Below are 23,495 nucleotides of genomic sequence, written 5' to 3'. Positions count from 1 at the left end.
CAATATTTGGAAATCAGTAAAAATTCCTCCATTGGCACCAGTTTCTCTTGCTACATAGATTTTGGATTCCTTATGCCTTTCAGAGACCTTTTAGACACCTGGAAGGCACAAAAAATGAGAAGTCAAAGGGTATTAAGTTCTCCCAAGACAGACCTCTCAAGAGACCTGTGAATAGTTCCCGTCTTTGCCGCTCCAGGCTACAATTGCACAGCTAAAAAGGGGAGGTGAAGAGAGTTATCAGGCTAAAATGTTAAAGACTAAAAATCTCACTTAAAATAAACTAAGAGTTATGATTAGGCTGACTGAGGCACACATTCGTATTTGGGATGCTGCACATGTTTATGTACATGCATAAACATCAATCAAATCGTGTGAAAGATCAGAAAGGATTCTGACGCTAAAGTAGTGAGGTAAGATTAAAAACTAAGAAAGTAATTTTAACCTGTTTGACAAAATTAATTGTAAGCTTGTAGCATCCTGTTTAGGATATGCTGCTTTCTTAAGGGTGACTTAAAAGGCAAAGTTTCTTTACAGGTTTCCCAGAAAATCTTGATCCAGGTAGGGCTAATTAATATAAAACAGTGGTATATTAATTAAGGAAAATTTCCAGCTGACCTATACAAACCAGATGATCCTGAATGATAGGAGACACTAGTTTTATTATCCTTTTGCCTATTGATAGCAACCCTATATGTCAGCATTCTTGTCAGAATTATTGACACAAGATAAAATCTAGTATTTTTTAACAGGAGGGGGAAAATGATGCTCTCCTACTCTAAAAACACTTTCTGTCTTTGTTAATTCTGGATGAGTGAGAAAGTATTACAATAACAACATGTGGGTGAACAGGTAGCTAAAACTATGTTTAGGAATGAAGGCATGAAATTTTAATAAATTTGAGTACCCATCATATTTAAAACAGTTGCATTAAGTGGCTTAGCAGTGGGAAATTTTGTTCAATAGAGAGCAGGAATATAAATTAAAAATATTTTAAATGTTTTTAGCTATTGGGTCTACTGGAGAGTTTTGCAACTCTCATTTCTTGATTTTTCAGTCTGATTTGCATGGCTTTTGTGATTGTGAGATTGGAAAATGCTGGAATTGGAACTTTATTTCTGCAAATAAGCAGGACAAAAATCTTTGTGTTATATGTGTGGTTTTGATGTGGAAGATCTCCAGAGCTCCAGTGGTTTTCTTGTATAACATTGTTCTTTGTGTATTTTTGCAGGGAGAAAGATAATGCTTTCTCCTTTGGGGCTTTATACTGTTTTCCCTGTGTTTCCCCATGTGTCTTTCATGCATACTTGCAATACAGACAGATAATGACTCTCTTCATCCTCTCCAGATCTCTGAGTTCCCTTGTTGTCCTGTTCCCATGTTCCTCTTACTAACTCTTCCTCTTACCTTCTTCATTTGCCATCCAGATCACTGTACTCCCTCCACCTCTGTCTTCTGAACTGGATTTCCCTCTTCTAGGTCCAACACAGCCACACACAAGTGTGTATTTTAACTTCTGCTCAGCCCGGAATCACAGCCTGTAGTCCACACTGTGCACTCGTGAGCTACAGTTGGCTTTATGTTATTAAGGAATAGGTTTTGATAGACATAGGAGTTGTTAAGATGTATGAGAAAAGAAAGAGAAGGGCTGAAAAAATGAGCTGTATATGAAAGAATGCTTTAGGAAGCACTCAGACATAAAGAGGAAGGAAAACTCCATGCAACCCTGAGGGGATGGTAAAAATTGCAGTGCTGTACAGGTGTGCTTTTGGGCATTACTTTTTTTTATAGTGAGAATTGTTCATGGGAACAGTTGTCAGTTATGGTAATTCTACATGAACAGATAGTCCCAAAAAGTCAATGTTGTTCTGACAATATGCAATAGCCAAGAGCTAAACGTGAGTGACTTTCAAGTAAAGTTGTCTCAGCCACCTTAACTGCATGGCTACTTCCAACTAGCTTTTATATTTTATATTAAAATTTTTATATTTACTGTATTTCTATTTCTCTGTACAGAACTTAGAAAAAACTTTCTTCTAGGTTGGTTTTTTTTTAAAGGAAGATAAGCTTGTTTGGCAGTTTTTAAAGAGGTATTTGAGGACAGAAAACAAGTATTTGGGGAAGGGTGACAGTTTAATAGAGATAAATCCAGAATAGTTGTGCTGTTGGAGTCTGTTCCTCTTTCCTTGGATGCAAGCACTTGCAAAAGCAGCTCTGCTGGTAGCTTTGAGTGTCCTAGAATAGGTCTCTTAGGGTGTGTTTAGTGTCCTGGAATAGCTTAAAATGTAGGCCACTGTGTAACAATACTTCAAAACTTGAAGTATATTTTCCTTATAGCTACAGTTTTAATATTACACTAAAATTGTTTTAACCACCAATCACAAATACACTTAATAGGCATAACTCAGGAGGTAAGAAATATTCTGTTAATAGTTTGGTTCTTTGTCTCAGTATTTTTCATAGTTCACATGGTCATCTATGAGTTCAGTTTAAGAACGTTTTGCTTTAGAACTACATTACAAAAGCTTTGGTCATTTTCACCTTGATTAATTAATTCAGTTTAATACAGACACAATATTTAACATGTACAAAGAAATGTGTGGGCATTAAATATTCATCAAGACATGTCTGAGATTGACAGCAATTATGGTATTCATGTTGTATATGGACACCCAATTAGAAAAAAGGGGTGAGGGTCCCTAGTCAACCAGAAATTGTGCCATATAATATTAGCATTAGAATTTAGGACCTCTTTCTCTGTCTATCTGCACAGTGCAGTCTGTTTTATTTTGAGAAATATAATTAAGTGAACAAGGAATATAGTCCCTTCTGCCTCTAGCTACCTTTAGAACATTTTAATCCATTTATATGTTCAGGATGTTTACTGGTAGAGTGCTGATTTCTGCAGATTTTTAGTTCCTTTTCACATTCTATATGTCTTTTACTGTTATCTGTTTCTCTCCCTCTCTTTCGTTTTTTAGGGTTTTCCACTCTTTAATCGCCTAGGAAACCAAACATTGATATCTTCCCTGCATTACAACATATTCCTCTCCTATCTTTGTTCAAGAGATAAAAAAGTATTGCATAGCTTGCTTTTGCTCATAGTTCTCTCTAAGCAAGGCATGTCCCTTCTGATATGCAGGTTTCCAGGTCCCCTTCTAAATCTGAACACAAACTGAAAATGGAATCACAACTTTTTCTCCTTTTCCTTTTTTTTTCTTTTCAGTACCCAGAACAGCTTCATAACTGATAGTCTAGGAGAATTAAAAATTTCACCAGCACTAGTAAAGGAATGACAGAACACTAGTATCCGTTGTGTTTTATAAACTATCCTTTAGGATTTTTATGAACTCTCATTGTATGCAGCCTTCTCCAGGTACCCAGCCCCCTGGGCTGGAAGACAGGGACAGGGAGCAGAATGAAGCCCCCATAATCCCAGGGGAAATGCTGAGTGACCTGCTACACCACCTAGACACACACAGGTCTATGGGGCTGGATGGGATCCACCCAAGGGGACTGAGGCCACAAGGCCACACCTTGAATATTGTGTTCAGTTTTGGCCCCTCACTACAAGACGGACATTGAGGTGCTGGAGCGTGTCCAAAGAAGGGCAATGAAGCTGGTGAAGGGTCTGGAGAGCAGGTCTGATGAGGAGCAGCTGAGGGAGCTGGGGGTGTTTAGTCTGGAGAAGAGGAGGCTGAGGGGAGACCTCATCGCTCTCCACAGCTCCCTGAAATGAGGTTGCAGTGAGGTGGGTGTTGGTTTTCTTTCCTAGCTAACAAGTGATAAGACAAGAGGAAATGGCCTCCAGTTGTGCCAGGGGAGGTTTAGATTGGATGCTAGGGAAAATTTCTTCCCTGAAGAGGTTGTCAAGCATTGGAACAGGCTGCCCAGGGAATTGGTTGAGTCACCATTGCGGGAGATATTTAAAAGATGTGTAGATGCAGCACTTACGGACATGGTTTAGTGGTAGACTTGGTAGTGTAAGGTTAATGGTTGGATCTGATGATCTTAAAGGTCTTTTTCAACCTAAACAATTCTATAATTTTTTAATTCTATCATTTTGTTATCAGAGATGCAGCTCTTGGCAACAGACGAGACACCAGTACACATACTGAACTCTTTTATTCTGCTATTTATGCTGAAAGTATATGGTTCCTTTCTATGTGAAAAGATGTGTGAATGCTCATCAATCAAAGCAGACTTGCTACTGCATAGACTGTTCTATTTTACCTTAGAGACAAGTTTATCTTAGTCCACAAACATAGTCTCATCAAAGCCCTCTTAACACCTAGCTATTGAGCTCATGTTTCCACAGTAATGCAAACATTCTTTTGCCTTTTTTCATCATTTTGAAATTCCTTCTCTTCATCTTCCTTATGTTGCCTGGACACGCTGCAGCTGATAAGATGCAACGTTTTCTTAGTGGCTGTACAAAGTCTTCAGGAGAAACTGGCTGGAGAGATACTGCTTTCATTGAACATCATCACTTTTGCAAGAGTATGAAAATTTTAGCCATGTGAAGACAAGGATAACAGGCAAAGAACACGTTATTTGTACCTTGCCCTGTAAAAACAGGGAGAGACTCATAACGAGTGTAAATTGTGTCTGGTTTGAAAAAAGAAAGCCAAAAATGACCACCGCAACATTTTTGCTGGAATGAAGGAGTCTAAAATAACTTCAATTTTAATTTGTACAATAGAATTTTCCTAGAAATATTATTGTTTAGGGCATTAGAACAATACAAATGGGGAAAATAATATTCAAATACAAGCCACCTGAAACCATGAGATATTTCTATACGTGAGTTTCAGCTTGTGCTTTCCAGGCTCGGTCAATGGTAGTGATGGGTAAACAATATAGATACTAAAGTGGAGTGTCAAACTATGACTGATACTCAATCCTGCTATGCAGCCTTTTCACAGCAATAGTTTTGAGTCAAAATTCTGGGCATGGTGTGAAATACCTCGCCATCAAAAATGAGCAAGAGTTTCAGTGGGGGTGGCTTGGAGCTGCATTCAGTTATGAACTCTCCAAGAACCCATCTAAACATTACTTCCAGATCTTTGTTATATGTGCTAATATCATGATGTGGAATCTGTTTAATTTTTCTGGCTGGTGGCTCATGGTAATTATTTTTTTTTGCAAATAAGCACTGTGTAGTTCAGATTTTTCTGCTGTTGGTCCAGCCTACAAGAAATAAAAGTATGACAATGCTGGGTAAACAGATGAGAGCAGCCTGTGGAATGGAGGGGGAGTGGGTATGATTATCCTGTGTTAGACAGCCTCCCTGCCCCGAATGAGAATGTGCCCTTGGTGCTCCACAAGCAGAGCTACTACTGTTTCTAAGAGGCACTTAGATAAGCAGCTGCCTAGAAAGAGTTATTTTTGCCAGCAGGGGTTACCAGGTGCAATGCACTGTGTGACTGTCACTAAGAAGCTTCCATCAGCACCCCTGGACAGCTGGGAGGGAGGGAGGGTGTGCCAGAGGTCAAAGATTTGCCTAGGACTGCAAATGCCAATCTGTAGGGAAAATGAAGGTTTTACTCACAGAATAGCTGGTGTGTACATATGTAAACAAAAAAAATCTAGCTTGCATCATATTTTTCCAGTGGGGAAGAGTAACTGGCCTTCTGAAAGAGACCACCTCTTTGATATTATGTTTTGGATCAAATTCCATATGGATTTGAAATCCTAAATATGATTTTTGCTAATTTATGGAGGCACACTGAACAAACTCATGTCTCCAGCTCATTTAACCTTCTACACGCTTTTGTAAATGAATTTATCAAATATGACATGGTGTCTAAATGCTTTTTAAACATTTTTTTAAAGTTATGGCAGTAGCAAATATGTTTAAAAAGGTGAGATTGGGAAATCAAGTTCTCCAAAGTTAGGAAATGACAGAATTTAAATTCAGTGCAACCTGAATTTCAACACTTTAAACTGCATGCAGAAAATGTTTAACGTTCGAGACTTTCAGATTCAGTCCTGCAGTCCTGGTAGCACTGATTCCTAGCAGCCTATGTTCTTCTCTGTGAGTGTCTGAGGGTGGTGATGGAGGCCTCCAAGTGACCTCCAGCAGTAATTTTAAATATACTTTTTGTATATTTTCTTTCATTATATTACCGCAGACATTTTTTTTAAAAGAACACCTGCCTCATCTTGTAAGTAGGTATTTATTAAATTCTTTTGTCTTATACAGCCATAACTGGGGGCCAAAAATAGCAGGCCATTGTTCATTTAACATTATGAAATACAGCATAAAACATACACGGCAGAGGATCGAGCACTGGCAACATCAGTTCTCCTGCTTCCTGAATTTTCAGTGTTTGATTTCCAAACTTAATGGTCTTTTAATATAGATACTTTTTCAGAAATCTAATATACTGGTGGAGAAGTTAGATGAAAAATGTCACTAAGTGCATGTGTTTTATCTCATATTGTGAAATAAGACATGGATTCTGTTTCTAGGCTTGACATGATGTCTGTGTAAATACTTGGCCAGATCAATAAGGCTGTCCCTGATTTTTGGTCTAAAAACGGAATACTGCTATCTGGTCATCCTTTTCAAATAGTCTAGATTTTTTTCAATATCTCTAGATTAAAATATAAGCTCTTAATATTTGAACTGGGGTATGACCTGCTTAATGGGAATGAACTGAGGAATTGAATAGGATAACATTATCTTTTTCAAAGATTCCCTGGAAGGCTTATTTGCTTAATTCCTTCTTTCTTTTCCAACTGTTGTGTTCTGTGAGGACACTGTGTAGATGTATGGTTTCCTTTCAGAAAGGAGAAAAATGGCCAAATGAGATTAAATTAATGGCTTTCCTTCAGTTGCATGAGAGTTGATTGATGTTTTGCCATTTTCACATCTTGTTACAGTCCTTGTCATGTGAATGAATTGTCAGCATTTTAATGTCTTGAATACCCTGTAAATTATAGCATAGGTACTCCCATCTTGTTTATATACTGAATTTTGATGGACCTATCTGTTTTATCTTTCTTTAGTTTGTAACTTTATTAACTATTAAAGAAGTGAAATATATCACCAATCAAACCTCAAAATGTTTAAAACAAAGCAATGACTTAATCTGTTGTGTTTCATAGATGGCGTGAGTTACTATACCCCAGCCCTGTTTTAAATGACACTGAGAAGATTTATATGAATGTGTTGATCTGGTAGTTTTGTTTTATTTTTTAGCTAGCCCTGTTTAAATGACTTCTCACTGAGGTGAGACTATCCTCCGACTGTGTGCTATCGTGCTTCTCTGTCCTTGGGATAAAGGAAATCAAAATGAGAAGTGAGAGGATGGAAAAAAGAGCTATCATGCCCAGTAGCTGATGGCAGAAGGGCTACTGGGACAAATGGGGAGGTAACAGGAGCTGACAGTGTCAGCCATGTATACTGGAGCTGGATTGTGTGCTCTGTGTGTAGGAGAGGGAGGAGGAGCAAAGGAAAAATCAGGGAAAATGAGAAGGGAGAGAATGTGCATGGAAGGAAGAGAACATTTTCCCTTCCTTTCAGCCTTCAGACTAATCCTGCTTAAATGCTTTTCTCTTCTTATCAGCCAATTTTACTCTTCTGCTTCCCTTCCCTTTCCCCCTCCCCCTTCCCCATTGCTCTCTGGAGGGGGTGTAAAAAAAGAAAAAAAAAAAAAAAGAAACCATAGGGGGAAAAAGCAAGAGAGTAATTTTCTTCATTGGCTCCAGGGCTGCGGAGATTGCTTCCCCTTTCACATGTTGCGGAGTGTGCTGGATGTTCTGGAATTGTCCACCTGTCTGCATTTTTGATCTTGTCAGTAGTTGTGATGAGATGAAACTGGGAAGGGGGTGACATATATGACTGGCTTGAATTCTGTCCGTAAATCATCATGTCACTTGTATGTGCAAATATATTTTGTGTAAATTGGAATATATCACGGGAATAAGTTAGCAGACAGAATTCAATGTGCACAGAAACCAGTCTGATCACTAAAGCAGCTCAGTGTTAGAGACTGCTCGTGTATGCCAAGAATGAAATATTTCTGAATGTGTGGCCTGGCTTTTTATTATCAGAACATTAACTTTTTTTTTTTATGCATAAGCATTCACTTTCTCTTTCGGGTACATCTTGTGCAGGTTTTTGGGTGGTCTTTTTATCAGTGCCCAGCAAGTTGAAAATGCTATTGAATCTGAATAATACTGTATTAGGCTTAGCTGAAGCAGATGGCTACAAAGGGTGTTAGGCAATGGAGACTCGAGCCTGAAATAGTAAATGAAGTGTGCATCTTTAATCTTCAAAAAAAAGTATGTTTTTAAAGTGAAGAAGAACTTTGAAACATAGGACAGTAAAAGTACACCATTTAGTTGAATAATCTATGATTAGTAAGAAAATTCTGTTCACCTAACAGTTTCAGCTTTTTTAGAAAATAAATCAACAAAGTGAACAAGTCATAGATAATTATTTTTCATTTTGTTCCTATTTTTATTGTTTTTACTCTGTGGATCTGGTAGGCTCACACTGTGGCTCTGCCCTACTTCAGCAGTTGGGTGGTTGATTTGTTTCCTTCCACATCTTTGAGTACACCACCATAAAAATGAAAGGAGTTCCATCAGATTTTCGTTTTGGTCTGGGGACTTTTCTTAGCTCTCAAGCCTGAATGAATATTTAAGCAACTCATAATGCAACAATTGTTATTCTGAGGGAAAAATAAAAGCAATACTCTACTGAACATCACAGTAGCCTGATGAAAAAGGTAATGGCAGCCCTACAGAATAGAATAAAATCAAATCCTAATTGTTTTGGTCAATTTGACTTGTCAGCAAGTGATGCTTTAATCTCTGCATAAATTAGAAGCATCTTCTCTGTTCAAATTCCTGTGGCGTTGCTGTCTTTGACTTCTGTGTGCTTAATTCAGCTCAGCTAGTGAATGCTTTTGGATAATGTCATGATATTTCCGTTAAAGAATTCAGAGTTGGTGAGAAGAAAGGTGTCAAACTGCTGTTATTCAATTGAGATGAGTTTCAGTGATAAGCTTTTGGTTTGGCAGATTCCTCAAGCACCGTGGAGGATGTTAGTGAATAAACTGAGGTGCAGGATGCAAGGGCAAAGCTGTTTGCCCAGTGTACCTGCAGTCAGGGTAAACTGTAATTCACATGACAGCAAATGAAGCTTCTGGTGCTAGTGGCTGATGAGGAAGGGCATGTCAGCAATTGCACTGGCTTTTGGGAAGGAGTTGGGCACAGAAGGGAAAGGAGGAGGAATAACATTGATTATTTCTTTCTGAAACTAAGTTAGGTTGTGGGACGAGTACAGGTTTGTGAAGTTATGGTCTTAGTCTGCTCTTGGTTAAGCATGTCCTGCTTGTCCCTTTTTTTCTTCTACTCCTAAATATAGTGTATAAAAACATTATCTACAGTAAGGCTGGTAAATATTGAGTCTAACCCCCACCTTACTGATAGTCTATTCTCTCGGTAGGGCACTGCCGGTTTGTTTTTCTCTTTATAGAATGAAAGACGCGTTAGCATGAGGAAGGTCACTATATTGCAAAACAGAGTTCATAACGCCATCATTCCTGAACAATGGAATGTCATGCAAAATAAAAAAGATAAAATACTCTCAAATACTTGCAGAATCATCTAGTTGAAATAGGTAGTTTCAAGTACAAACCAAGGAAGAAATTATTTATTGAAGAACCCTTCAGGAGGGATAGGCAGGGCAGGTGAGGTGGGGAAGTGGCATTGTATGTATTGGAGGAGCTGGAATGCATGGAGCTTGCAGCTGGCAATGGCACAGTTGAAAGCAGATGTTGTCGTGGGAGTCTAACACAGGCCACCCAGCCAGGAGGATGACACTGATAAGTTATTCATAAGGAACTAAGGGATGCCTCTAAGTCATCTGCCCTTGTCCTTATGAGGGACTTCAACTTGCCAGATGTCAACTGGGAATACCACACAGCTGGTACCAACAGGTCCAGAAGATTCCTAAACCATCTGGATGATAACTTCTTGGTACACGTACTAAGGGAACCGAGCAGGAAAGATGCCTTCCTCAATTTGTTGCTTACTAACAGAGAGGGCCTCATGGGTGAACTGGCGATGGGTGGCTGCCTTGGCCACAGTGACCATGACACAGTCCAGTTTAAAATCTATGGTAGCAGAAGGAAAACTGCCAACAAGACCTCAACTCTGGATATGAGGAGAGCAGGCTTCAGTTTGACCAGGGAGCTACTTAGTAAGGTCCCCTGGGAAAAAGCTTTTGAAGGTGCTGGGGTCCATAAGAGCTGGACACTTTTTAAGTACCACCTCCTAAACGCACAGGAGCAGGCAATTCCAAAATGTCAGAAGGCAAGCAGGTGAGGCAGAAGGCCAACTTGGCTGAGGATGGATTTTCTTCTAGAAATAAGGTGAAAAAAGAAAGTATATGGCCAGTGGAAGTAAAGTCATGTGACATGGGAGGACTGGAGATGCTGTTCACCACTGTAGGGAGGAAATTCATGCTGACAAAATTCATGCTGACAAATTTCAATTAGATTGAAGCTGGCCAGTACTGTGAGGGACAATAAAAAGGGTCTTTTTAAACTATATTAATGGCAAACGGCACGCCAGAAATAATGCTGGTCTGTTACTTGATGAGCATGGTCACCTCGCAAACAGACATGGGCAAAGCAGAGATGATTAATGCTTTCTTCGCCTCAGTCTTCAACACCGATGGTGGGCTGTGGGGGTCCCAGAGCCCTGGGCTAGAGAACCACGACACTGGGAATGATAAACTTCCAGTCAACCCAAACTTGTGTGGGATTTTCTGCTCCTGCTGGATCCCTGTAAGTCGATTGGGCCTGATGGAATTCATCTGAGGGTACTTAAATGTTGGCAGATGTCATAATGAGACCTCTCTCAATGATTTTTCAATGGTATTGGGAATCTGGAAAGGTCCCATTTATTGGAAGCTGGCAGACGTTGTCCCAGTCTTCTAGAAGGGCAGCAGGGATGACTCTAGTAACTACAGGCCTGTCAGTCTCACTTCTGTGCCTGGCAAAATTATGGAGAAGATTATTCTGGGAGTTACTGAAAAACACCTGGAAGACAACGCAGTCATTGGTCCCAGCCAGTGCAGGTTCACGAGGGGAAAGTGCTGCTTAACAAACATGATTTCTTTCTGTGACAAGGTTACCCACCTAGCTGACCAAGGGAAGCCAGTCAATGTAATCTTTTTGGATTTCAGTAAAGCTTTTGATACTGTCTCTCACAGTAACCTCCTGGACAAAATGTCCAGCACACAGCTGGATAAACAGGTAATGCAATGAGTGAGCAATTGGCTGATGGGTCGGGCTCAAAGGGTCAAAGGGTAAATGAGGTTACATGGGGCTGGTGGGCAGTCCCTCGCAGGGCTCTGCAGGGATCCCTTTTAGGGCCAGTACTCTTCAATGTCTTCATAAATGACTTGGATGCAGGACTGGAAGGAATGCTAATTAAGTTTGCTGATGACACAAAATTGGGAGGAGCTGTTGGCACTCTTGAGGGCAGAGAGGACCTGCAGAGAGACCTAGACAAATTAGAGAGCCGGGCAATCACCAACCGTATGACATTTAACAGGGGCAATTGCCAGATTTTGCACCTGGAGCAGGGCAACCCTGGATGCACACACAGACTGGGGAACGAGCCAGCAGTGTGCCCTGGCAGCCAAGAGGGCCAACCGAGTCCTGGGGTGCACCAAGCCCTGCATTGCAGCCAGTCGAGGGAGGTGATGGTCCCGCTCAGCTCTGCGCTGGTGCGGCCTCACCTTGAGTGCTGTGTGCAGCTTTGGGCACCACAGTACATTCAGGATATAAAGCTACTAGAGAGTGTCCAGAGGAGAGCCACAAAGTTGTTGAAGGGTTTAGAGGGGAAGCCGTATGAGGAGCGGCTAAAGTCACTTGGTTTGTTCAGCCTGGGGAAGAGGAGGCTGAGGGGAGCCCTTATCGCAGTCTTACAGCTTCCTCACAAGGGGCGGAGGAGGCGCAGGCGCTGATCTCTTCTCTCTGGTGACCACCGACACCACCCGAGGGAATGGCAGGAAGATGTGCTGGGTGAGGTTTAGGTTGAATATTAGGAAAAGGTTCTTCTCCCAGAGGGTGTTGGAGCACTAGAACAGGCTCCCCAGGGAGGCATCATGGCACCAAGCCTGATGATATTGAAGAAGCACTTGGACAATGCCCTCAGAGATATGGTGTGAATTTGGGGTTGTCCTGTGCAGGGAGAGGAGTTGGACTTGATGATCCTTGTGGGTCCCTTCCAACTCAGGACATTCTATGATTCTGATTCTATGAAAAAATATACAACAATATGAGGTGCAGATTGTTAATTTGTTTGTCCATTCTAAAGGGTAGAAAGACTTTAGTGTGTTAATATAAAATTTGAAAAGAGCTTTTCAAAAAGTATTTCTAACCACCTTTTGTAAAAGCCTTATTGAATACATATGTAGGCATCATAGAGTTCACACAAATCCTGCTATTTATCAGTCCATTTGGATGACCTTGAGATACTATCATCCTGACTCCAATCAGCTATATTCTTGGGAGAGTGGGGGGGAAGAGCTGGAGGGGATGCAGTGGAAAATGCATAAGTAAGAAGAAAAAAAATATAAGAAAAATGTTCTTTTCTGGAGAGCTTGAGTTATAAGATTAGATTATAGCTAGCAGAATCAAGGGCACATAGGCATGGCACATGATGATTATGATTTATGGGAGCATTAAAAAGGAAGAAAATCAATATATATTCTAAAAGTTCTGTTTTGCTCAGATTAATCTAAACCCACTCCTTGGTTTTGTGATGACAGAGGAAGGCTGTGTTGATAAGAACTTTTCCTTTTTTCCCCAACAATAGTTTCAATAACTGTTATTGTACAAATCCAACTTTAGAAAATGAACGTTTTGTAGCCTTTCATTTAAAAAAATAAAAGCCAGTAGTACAATTTGCAATAAATTTAAGGTCAAATGTGACATTAGATAGGAATCTGCTACTAATAAACAAAGTGATAATGCAGTCCGTGAAGATACTATTACCAGGATACAAACCCAAAATATAAATCTCTTCATAAAAATTATTCTCCCCTTCAGCTCTTTCTGCCAGTTATTTTCTCTGTTGTGATGCCTGTAGCAAAGTGGTATCCTCAGCTGAAGATCTATGCTGGCTTTACTGTTATAATTTAGTGCATCATAAATCTAATCAGATGTTTGTAGCCAGTTAAAAAATGTATCATACTTTTTTGTCTAATGACTGCTATACGTTGATGTGATACAGTTTTCTTATGTGGTTCTCTGAAAATATTTCTTAGAAAACTTTGCTATTTTTTAGTATATATACAACTATTTTTTCTTATAATATTAAATCTAATATTTCTAGGTATTGTAGAAAACAGGAAAAAATGCAGTAATAAGATAAATGCAGCCACATAGCCAAATGCCTGCCTCCATCTCCCCTGTCCTATAGATGCCATACAAAGCAGCAGTCAATATTCAGGACTCGCACAGGTGAAGACACAATTAGGACTCTTCCGTTACATAAATACTGTAACGCTTTTTGACTAGCAGTGGTAAACACAGGGTATACTTTTTCTTAAGTGTCCATGTAGTCCTCGCTGGTACTTCGATATTTTAAAAGACTGCCTTTCAGGTGTTGGATTTGTTTTTTCTTTTAGATGGCCCCTTTTAAAAACAAAACAAACAAAAAACCTCTTAAGCAGCAGTGTCTTTAAAATAGACAGATAAATGGTTATTTCACTGAAGTAGTTTTGTTCCTGGAGGACTAACTTCTAGATAATTAGAGTTTACAAAGAACTTCTATCAGAGTGTCTACTGTAAAGCAGACAACAGTTAATGGGAGCATCTGAAGGAGAAACAAATGATGGGAAAAGTTAGACACCCCTCACCCCATCCCATCCCCGCCCCGCGCCCCACCCCCCCAAAAAAAACCAACAAAAAAAACCCAACCCCAAAACAGAAAGAAAGAAACAAACAAAAAACCACAAACCCTTATAGTATAAACATTCTACCCATGTGGAAAAATGTTCTTTTCCATATTTCAGTATTTATTACAAATTTTAACTTTTGTACATTGTCTCTTAAACCATCTTCAGAATTAAGTCCAACTCCTCAGAATGGCTCTGGGTATAACTACAGACCACAGAGCTGTAATTACTGCAGTGCAGAACATTAACAATAATACGAACTATAAAATACCCTTACTAACTTCTCTTTGCCACTGAAAATAACATTTCTGTATGTATTTATTAGTAGTATGTAAAATGCAAACATTTAAAGATTTCCATGTAAAGATACCTATAAATGGGACTAAGACTTGTCTTAGAAGAATAGTAATGAAGGTAAATAATTAATAAAATTCTATCTGCTAAGATACTGGGAAACTGTCATTGGAAGTAAGTGCTTTGTAAGTATCAATTAGTGAAGCTTCACAGTACTTCTGTAGAGTAGAGAAGTGGTAGTCTAGTTCTTCGTTTCAGCTCCTTTGTTAATATAAGGTATGTCTGATGGAGCCAATGACAATATATGGAACAGAAATAAGAGGTCTGTGCTGCCAGTCCAGTCTTAGAGCAACACAATGTTTAGCTAGCGAGAATTCGATTTTGTTTGTAAAAGTTATTTAGATTGTAATTCTTTAAATCTCACTTCTCTTTTAATACAATTATTTCTTAAGAGCTCATGTATACCTTTACAGTTAAACTAAACTTCATGGGTAAGTTAGGTTAAGGTAGAAAAGTGTTATGTTAAACAATAATATGGTTAAGTTGAGAAGAAAGGACAGTTTATGGTGTAATGCCTCTCCAGAAGAACACTGTAGCTATTAAAAGATGCCTGGAAGCAGAAGCGTAGAAGACTCTCGTATTTCACAGTCAATGTGTAGCTGAATTCACGGCGTGCTAGAATCCACAAAAAACAGGCAAAGGGTAGAGGCTGAACACAAGCATGTACCTTTCTTTATGTTCTTTCACAATAGAAATAATATAGCTACTCTGTAAGTAAGCATGGAAGATAAGTTGTGACCTCAGTGAATAACCAGTATTTGGAGTCTTGTACAACTCATGAACAGCTGGATGAGTGCTTTCTTGTTTTCATCACTGAATGCAGGCAATTCCAATAAATTGTGCTAGCATGAGTTTCTACCAGACATGTTCCTGCTCAAAAAAATATTAGTGTATTTATCCTCAAAACACAGAGAAATATTGTTCCTATAAGAAGTAGCTAACTATGAAGAGAGGGAAATATTTTCAACACTGACTAAGCAGACTCTTTTCTGAAGCTAAGTCTCTTTTCAGTGTTCAGTCCTGTTGATGGCAGTACTTCTGTCATGCACAGAAGCAGAATCCTAAAAACAGATAAGGTGTAAGGGACAGTGCTTTATTCTAAAGGATGCTTCAGGGAGTCCGTGTTTCCCTCAGTTAATAATTGATTTTTTTTTAAAAAATATATAATTCCTGTTCTAAAATGCACAGTTTATTTATCATAAGTATCTGTTTATTTTTAAATCATACTTAAAAATTTTAATATGCTTCCTTCTTTTTTTTTTTCCCCAGTTTTTTTTGAAATCAACATAAGTAATTCTTTTGAATGAACAACAGAGAATAATTTTGGGTCAAAGCCCATTCTTAATAAATGTAATAGCAAAATCTTATAAATCGTCCAAGGATGATTATTCAACAACTGTGTGGGGATATTTGGGGCAGACTGGTCATAATTAATCGTACAAACTTTGAGAAACTGAGACAGTAGGATTAGAAGGAAGAACATTAAGTTACTTTGCAATGGGAAGCATGGACACTCATCGACTTTCCTGGTTTTCATGGTTTTTTTACAGGTCTCTTATTTTGTTTACCTTTTTGTCAAGTTTAAAATCTTTGTTAAAGATTCCAGTTTCCTGAGGAATGACCCTTTTTATTTTGAGTGGCAGAATCAACATGGTTTTGTCTGCTGAAATTAATAACTGATGTCAGGTATTTGAAAGCTAATGTATAAGAGTGAATAATAACTACTTCTGTATTACCTGCTTATTTGTTGTTCTTTTTGGTAGAAGTTACGTATCTGACCAACTAATTCACCATTAATTTGTTCATGTAAGTTTTTGTTTAATGCTTAATATGTTTACAAGTTTTGATGCATATAAGGTTTAATTTTAATACTAAGTCTAAATGAAACTCTTAGACTGTGGAAGAAATAGAAGTTATTTTCAGTCACTGTAGGTGTATTGGCATCTCCTCAAATTTATCATTCTTAAAGGACATAATCACCGTGAGAGAGAATTAGAGCTATTTTCAACTATAGCATAGAGAAAAGCCCATCCTATGGGGACCTGCTTCAACATTTCCATGTTTTTGAGGCTGACAAATTGAAAATTCTCTTGCAATTTTTGAATTCTTTTGTCAGATAAGGGGAAATAACTGAAATTGTCTGTTATGCAACCTTCAAGATCAAATATTGACCTATTCAGCGTATATTTTTTTTAATCTCACACTATAGGATGAACTCGGTGATAATATTAAAGGAAATATCCATCCTGATTTTCTTTTAATTTATTGGTAGAGTACTGTTTCTCCCTCTGAATCTTACTGTCATCAGCTGGAAATAACTAGATATTTTCAAGTTTTACACCATTCAGTTCACATTTTACATAATTCAGATCAATTGCTACATGTTTAGTAACGTGGATTTTATATTGTCAATAATCCTGAACCAATTTAATTGATAAATTGAAAACAATCCACTAAACAATTATTCCATTTTGAGCTCTGAAATAACAAGAAACTATTCAAAATACCTGGATGTTGCCACTTGTTAAAGAATATGTGACCTGATAAAATAATGACCAATACCAGTCCTGTTATAATACTGCTAAACTGTGAATTTCTGAAAATACAGCAGTGTCAGTTATGACTGTAGATATTCCTTTCCTGCTGTTCTCCAAGCACAGTTGAAGATGCAGAAGAATTGAGAACTTAACACAGAGAATGTGTTACTGAAATACTAATTGCTGGGTGAAAAATCTTGGGAACCAGAGTCAGAAGCAGACTTTGCGTTTCTAGGTCTTCCAGGCCTCTCATTTCTAAGAGTTTACTTGGAATATGAGTGAAAGTAAAAAAGTTCACTATAAAGTGTAATGCTGTTGAGCTTGATCTGTTTGTTCGTTTGGGGTTTTTTTTTCCTATCTTGAAATTAATATTGCTAAAGACAGCAAATAATACAATGCAGAATTCAGAACTGCTTCAATGACCGTGACACATTTATCCATGTACATTGATAGGTACCTTTCAAGATAAACAATGGAAAATGTGGGTAAAAATTTGCTTTAGAAACAAGCTACCAACTCCAGTGAACATAAGACTTTAGTAAACCTGTAGCTTTGTAGACTATGAAAATCATGACTCTTCTAAGGGTTTATATTAGTCCTGTGTTTTGTTTGCTCTTTGTGGATGATACTGTGTTTTATTTGTTCTCTCTTTTCAATTCTCTCTACTGTACATTGAGATAGCCTGAAAGAAAACACTTTATTCTTGTGTAATTAATTTTTCAGGACCAGTTTGCATAAATTGTGTGCTAAATATTTCATTTGCTGCAGTAATAAGAGCAGACAATGACATAATAAAAACCCTATTGCAGAAGTTATGTCTCTTGAATATCAGAGAAGTTGACCTACATTTTGAATGCCTGTAATGCTTGTGAAAGCTGCTGGATTAATATGCTTGGGTACCACTACAGCTTTCTGGTAACGAACGACAATGGTTAATCAGGAGAAGCAGAGGGGGCCTTCCAGTTTCAGTGCGACCTTCTTTAATTATGTTTTAGGGTAAGAGAGTCCATGTGCAAGATCAATCTTTTGTCTGATCTGTTTGTATCAGTTATGAGAATGCTTTTGATTACTAAGGCATCAGCTTAATTCAGATAGGATAGATACTGTGTTCTCATTTCAAAGGCATTTGCGGTAGAGGGAAGGAAGAAGCATTGGCTCATTCTGTCTTTCACTGAACACAGTCTCTGTTATTGAGTTTTGGCCCCCAACAAGTTGGACAGAGAACTGAACTAGTGACAGAAATTCCTTCATTCTATGTTTTGTTAGCAATGTCTTCACTGAATTATGTATTTGTAAGTGGTGAGCATTGTGATATAAATGTTAGAGGAAAGGAATGAAGATTACTACTTGAATAAAATAAAAGTTTCTGGATACTTAAAACTAATATATTAATTTAATATATTAGTTCTAGCCAAAGTAATACTCTTCCCCTCACATGTAAAAAAAAAACAACCACCACAACCACAAAGAAAAAAAACCCAAAACAAAAAAACGACCGAAAAAAGACCCCAGAACCAGTGAAGAGTAGCAAGAATGTTGACAGTATTTTATGAAAAGAGTTGTTATTTTCTTACCACTTTAATGTACATTGCTGTGTCAGCTTCTGGATTGCAGGTAGACGCAGAACAAAGGAGATAAAGAATAGAACAAAAAACAAAGAAAATGAATCATGGTGTCTTTCTTCACTGAAGCTAAGGTAGGATGCCAACAATGATGACTTTGCATACTGTACTTCATCGATGACATATCAGTATTGCTGATGTGGCGGGAACTAGATGTAATGACCATGCTGAAGTTGGCTCTGATTTTTTTGTTCCTGCTGTGTATTTACATAACTTTCCAGATGCAGATGGAGCAAGAGAGATGTGGAGGCCTGAGTCGCTGATGTATTCCCACTAGTCAGCTTGCACTGTTTTATTGAGAAGTGTTATGTTATTGGGGAAGATGTCCTTGAGGAGAAAAGTTGCATTGTTCCTTGTAAGTTAGCACAGAAGTTAAAAATCATATTACATTTTCCAGATAAGCCAATGATATTGTCAGGATTCTGGCCAACATTAACTGTACAAATAAAGCAAGTAGTGACAGACTCTGTATGAGCCATTGCAGAGGATGGTGTATTATAACAGTTGTTTTTATGACCCTTATCATTGTACTGCCAGGTACAAAAGGTATAATATATAAATATGCACAGAACAATATATTATGCTGTCAGCACACACTTATGAAGGTAAACTCAATAAAACCGGTGTTTTCTTATTTGTTTTCTTTCATGACATGTATGGAGCTAAGTAGGGTTCTACGTTTTGCTAGTCTTTTGATATCTTGCCTTAAAAATGCTGTGGACCACGAAGAGAAAGTGCTAGCTCATGCAAAATCTAGTGTGAGCTTTGAAAGCCATAACTGTGGTTAGGCAGGCCAGACACAGGCATTATATTGTGCTGTGATTCGACACCTATATAATGGCTAATTCCTGCATAGGGCTTAACCCAGTAAGACACCAAACAACTTGTGGAAGATATTAAATGTCTCCAATGCTTAGTAGCTCAGTAAAAGTTTAAGATAATCCTCAATTTCAGTGTTAGCCTCTTAATGCATTGAGAAGAAACAGGCATGCTACCTTTAGTAAAAATAACTATGCAGAAAGCTCATGACAATTCAAATAGCTCTCCTGATAAAAAAAGAATAAGCATATTTCTTATAGGCTGTAATTGTTCCAATATTTATTTGCTTTTCTGCTCCCAATGCCTTTTGTCTCCTTCAGAGCTTTCCTGATGGCAAGATACGGAGTGGCAGATGAATCTGGGGAAAAAAATTATTCTAGTTTTTCTTTGCCAATATCTATGAAACTTCCTATTTCTTTCCAAGAGAATTTGGCAGAACTAGTGTTCATTTGCAAAGGAAAAAAAATTAGGCTGTATAGCTAAGGGGGTTACATAACTTAGCAATGAATCCCTTAAAAAATTTTAATGGACAAAGCACAATGTGATGTAATTTTAAAATGTTATGTAGCTCTGTGAGAAGCCTTCCAGGTTTGTTTTGATGGGCACACAGGACCTACAAATTTAAAATATGCTCACATTAATCTGATTTTATCATGATCAATATATCTGTGAAAACAGGCCAAGCTTCAGGTCCGTTGTTATCTTGTGGGCTCACTGTATGACATCTACAGTGGAACTGAAAGCAGGGCTAAGCTGCGTCTCTGTAGTAATGCCACTCAGCTTTTATGGATACAAGGTCCTCCTTTTAAAGCTGTTACACTTGTATAAGCACAAGATCAATGCACAACAACAAAAGTTTTAAATAATGTACGAAATAGAACATACTGTGCTATGTACTATTAGAAGAGAATTGGATGAGGTAGCTTATTCATACTGCAGTCCATCTGCATTGAGATGTGAAGTGAAAAAATCAGTCTTCCCTAGAGTTAGACCTGTTGTGTTTCTTTATCAGAAGTTGAAAGGGTCAGAAAAGGACAAAATAAGACAAAGATACATGCACTGCAAGGTGGCGAAAAGTAGTAGTTGATGCTGTCAGAAAACGTACAGGTAGGTCAATAAAAGAATTGTTTGATGCACCTTATTAAGCCAACCCAAGGGTTGAAGAAGCAAAGGCATGTGTTAGGTCACTAGCCTGAGTTAAGAAATATTGTCTGTTCTTGGCTTCATCAGCATGAACAAGCATTGCAAGGACAAAATTCTAAGTAACACTGTTATCAGACTTTGACCAGGATGGCAGGTGCAGGTGACCAGCACCCAGTTCTAGTTGGGAAGACTAAGGTACTTCAAGATTTTATTGAAATTGGAGATTTGATCGATCCCAGGTAGCTGGAACTGCTGGTTGATAACCATTAAGATTAATATACTGTAATAGTGCCCAATAATTATTAATTACATGAAACAAAGTCCCTGAAGCAAGCCTTATCTGACGATGAGAAAAAAAATCGACAGAGCAGGTTGATGAGGTTTGTTTGGGCTACTTGAGTGCACGGTCAGTTGTATTTTAAATACCATAAATATGTCAGCATTTCTCCAGAGATGAAATGGAGATCTTTATTACTAATTTGTATTTAATTTAATTTACTATTTTATTTAGTTTATGAAATTATTTTTTTTTAAGTAAATATATCTGGACTGTGCATATATATTAATTTTTTCAAGATGAAGTCTGGTGGTCTAAATATCAAATGTCAGCTTCTGGGCAGATTGCAAAAGTTATAGTTCGATGCTCATATTAATGTGTAGGTACACAGGTAGAGTTTTTACATATCTGCACACCCCTTAATGATCAGGTGTTGTTGATGGACAGCTTGAAATTGGCTTTTTTTTCTGTGGCATTTAAGGCAGATCTTTTACAATCACATTAAAACCTTTTGGAATCTTTGATCCTTTGACATTCGTTATATAATATCAAAAAATTGGTCAAATAAGCTTTCTTGTGCAGATTCTAATCTTTTTCTATCTGTACATCTTTTTTCAATGTGTTTCATTACAGATCTGCTTTTCAGAGGTATTTTTATCAAATAATTGGAGTATTTCAATGATCAGCACCAGGTTCATTTAATTTCATTCCTCATGATAATCAGCTTCTTGGCAAATGAGCGATTTCTACCATGTCTGTGTATGTAGATGTTGCTAGTCTTCTGTTTACCTCAGATGATGTTCTTATACTCTCTAGTACTCTTCTCTCTAAAATAGATGATCTGCTTGCATATAGTCACCTTTTTTTGTAGTTTTAAGAAGTTTCAAATATTTTGCCCAATATCAAATGCACTGTAGCAGTAGCCACTGTTTACAACAACAAGGCATATGTTAGACTGTAGAATATTAGTGATATTTTCAGCTGCATACTACTCAAATGAATCACTGCAGACTTCATGAGACCAAAAATATAGGACTAGATGGCCACTTTCTAATTGTTTCTATTTACTAGAATAATACACTATATAAAGATTGATTTTTTTCCCCTACGTCTTATGATACCCAAGTTTTCTAAATTTTAAAAACTCCAAAGGATAAATTATTAAAAATAGTGTACTTTGTTAAGAAATCAAACAAAACTACACTTACTGTTGGCTCTTTATTAAACCACGTATCTTGATTATACCTCAGTAATGTTACCATTTCTATCTGGAACAGCTTAAGAATGTTAATTAAACTTTCTTAGTTTCCTAAGATAATACTGAATGTAAAACTAATCCTGCTGATTGACTATTATTACAAGTTGTATTGAAAACTGGAGACTTTTTCCACTTAACATGACAAGCATTAGGCCATTCAGATTTTCTGATTGCTGAATTTTAAAGACAAATTACATTTTGTCTTTTAAATTCCAAAATGCAAAGTAAAGCTTAAAGCAAAACCAACACCTTATATCTGAAGACTTCACCGTGGATGTGTGTGGAAAATTGTTCTCTTCAAGCTGCAAAATTTCAACAATTTCCCTTGGGCCAAATTGAAGCTGAGTGGGACTATATCGTAAATTCTAAACGTGTTTATAGATGTTAACCTGCTAGCAATTTATCTGTGTATCTTTTGTTTTGCTTTAGTCTGAGGAACTCCTTCAATCTATGATAATTAAATTATCATGCATATACACAAGGCTTAATGCAGCATCATGGATTGGGTTTTTTTCTTAATTTCTAGAGCTTGGTAATTTTTCTTAAAATTCATAGTTTAATAAATAATGGTTCTAAAAATAGTCTTCTACTACTAAGGGCTTGATAACTCTTTTTGTATGTACAGAAGATCCCTTCCTCACCTGAAGGAGCCTCTTTTCAAACAATACTTAGGCAAAGTTTCCCTGTTTATATTGGTCAGACTTCTATGAATTGTTCTTAGCTTAAACCAGAAACAAGTTTAGCTGTCTCCTATGGTTTTCTGAAATGCTGTGTGGTATTTTAGCCAATTGATCTTGGTAAGATTCAGTCCATCCAGAGCAATACCAAGATGTTGAATTGTCTCGGTATTACGTAGCTGCCTTGTCTCAAATTTGTTGGCAAAAGTACAGGGTAAAATAGAAAGCTTCCATGTTGGTCAATATATTTTTACTTTTTTTTCTGTTATGTTCTATATAGTGAAAAAAATAAAGACGACATCTTTTTAGTGTTATTTTTACTTTGGTGTTGCTTAAAACGTCATTAACCTCCTTCAAGAAGCAAATTTTATGGACTTGTGTTTTTATGTATTTTATGTTACATCATGGTCTCATGATGTAAACAATGATTTCATCTGGGGCCAATGTAAGAGGAAGGCTCAACACAGAATCATGGTGACAGCCGTAATATCTTTTTTGCCAGACTGTGGGACATGACTTGAGAGGCTTTTTTAATATAAGTAATGCATAACAGTAGTTGAATATGCTCTATATTCCTTTTTTTTCTGTATAAATACTGCTGTGCATTAATGAAATACTTGGTGTACTTCAGTTATAAAAAGCTGCAATTGCAGTACTTCTACATTTCAAATTTGTGTGCTTATAGTGAGAGCTCAGAACAAACACAAACTCTTCTGTTTCTTATGAAAAGTTTATGACATTTGTATATGGAAAAGAAAAATAGAATGTTTACAAGAGCATGCTACGTAGTATTTTTGAATGCTTTGGATTTCAGCTGCTTCTTTAGGCGTTACATAGACTATATTCCCATTTGACCTCAGACTGAAGTGTGAATATAC

General features: G+C 37.6%; 1 long non-coding RNA gene across 1 annotated transcript in view; it reads left to right on the top strand.

The window, feature by feature from the left end:
- LOC135313173 (uncharacterized) overlaps window positions 1-23,495 on the top strand; it is a 242,739-nt gene that overhangs the window by 199,607 nt on the left and 19,637 nt on the right. Inside the window, exon 4 of the long non-coding RNA XR_010372798.1 lies at window positions 18,422-18,517. This is a non-coding gene — a long non-coding RNA (uncharacterized LOC135313173). The remainder of the gene's footprint in view (window positions 1-18,421; window positions 18,518-23,495) is intronic.

Source organism: Phalacrocorax carbo, chromosome 4, assembly GCF_963921805.1.
Source record: "Phalacrocorax carbo chromosome 4, bPhaCar2.1, whole genome shotgun sequence".
Taxonomy (NCBI): domain Eukaryota; kingdom Metazoa; phylum Chordata; class Aves; order Suliformes; family Phalacrocoracidae; genus Phalacrocorax; species Phalacrocorax carbo.
The sequence above is the reverse complement of the archived record's forward strand: the minus strand, read 5'-3'. Positions and strand labels throughout refer to the sequence as shown.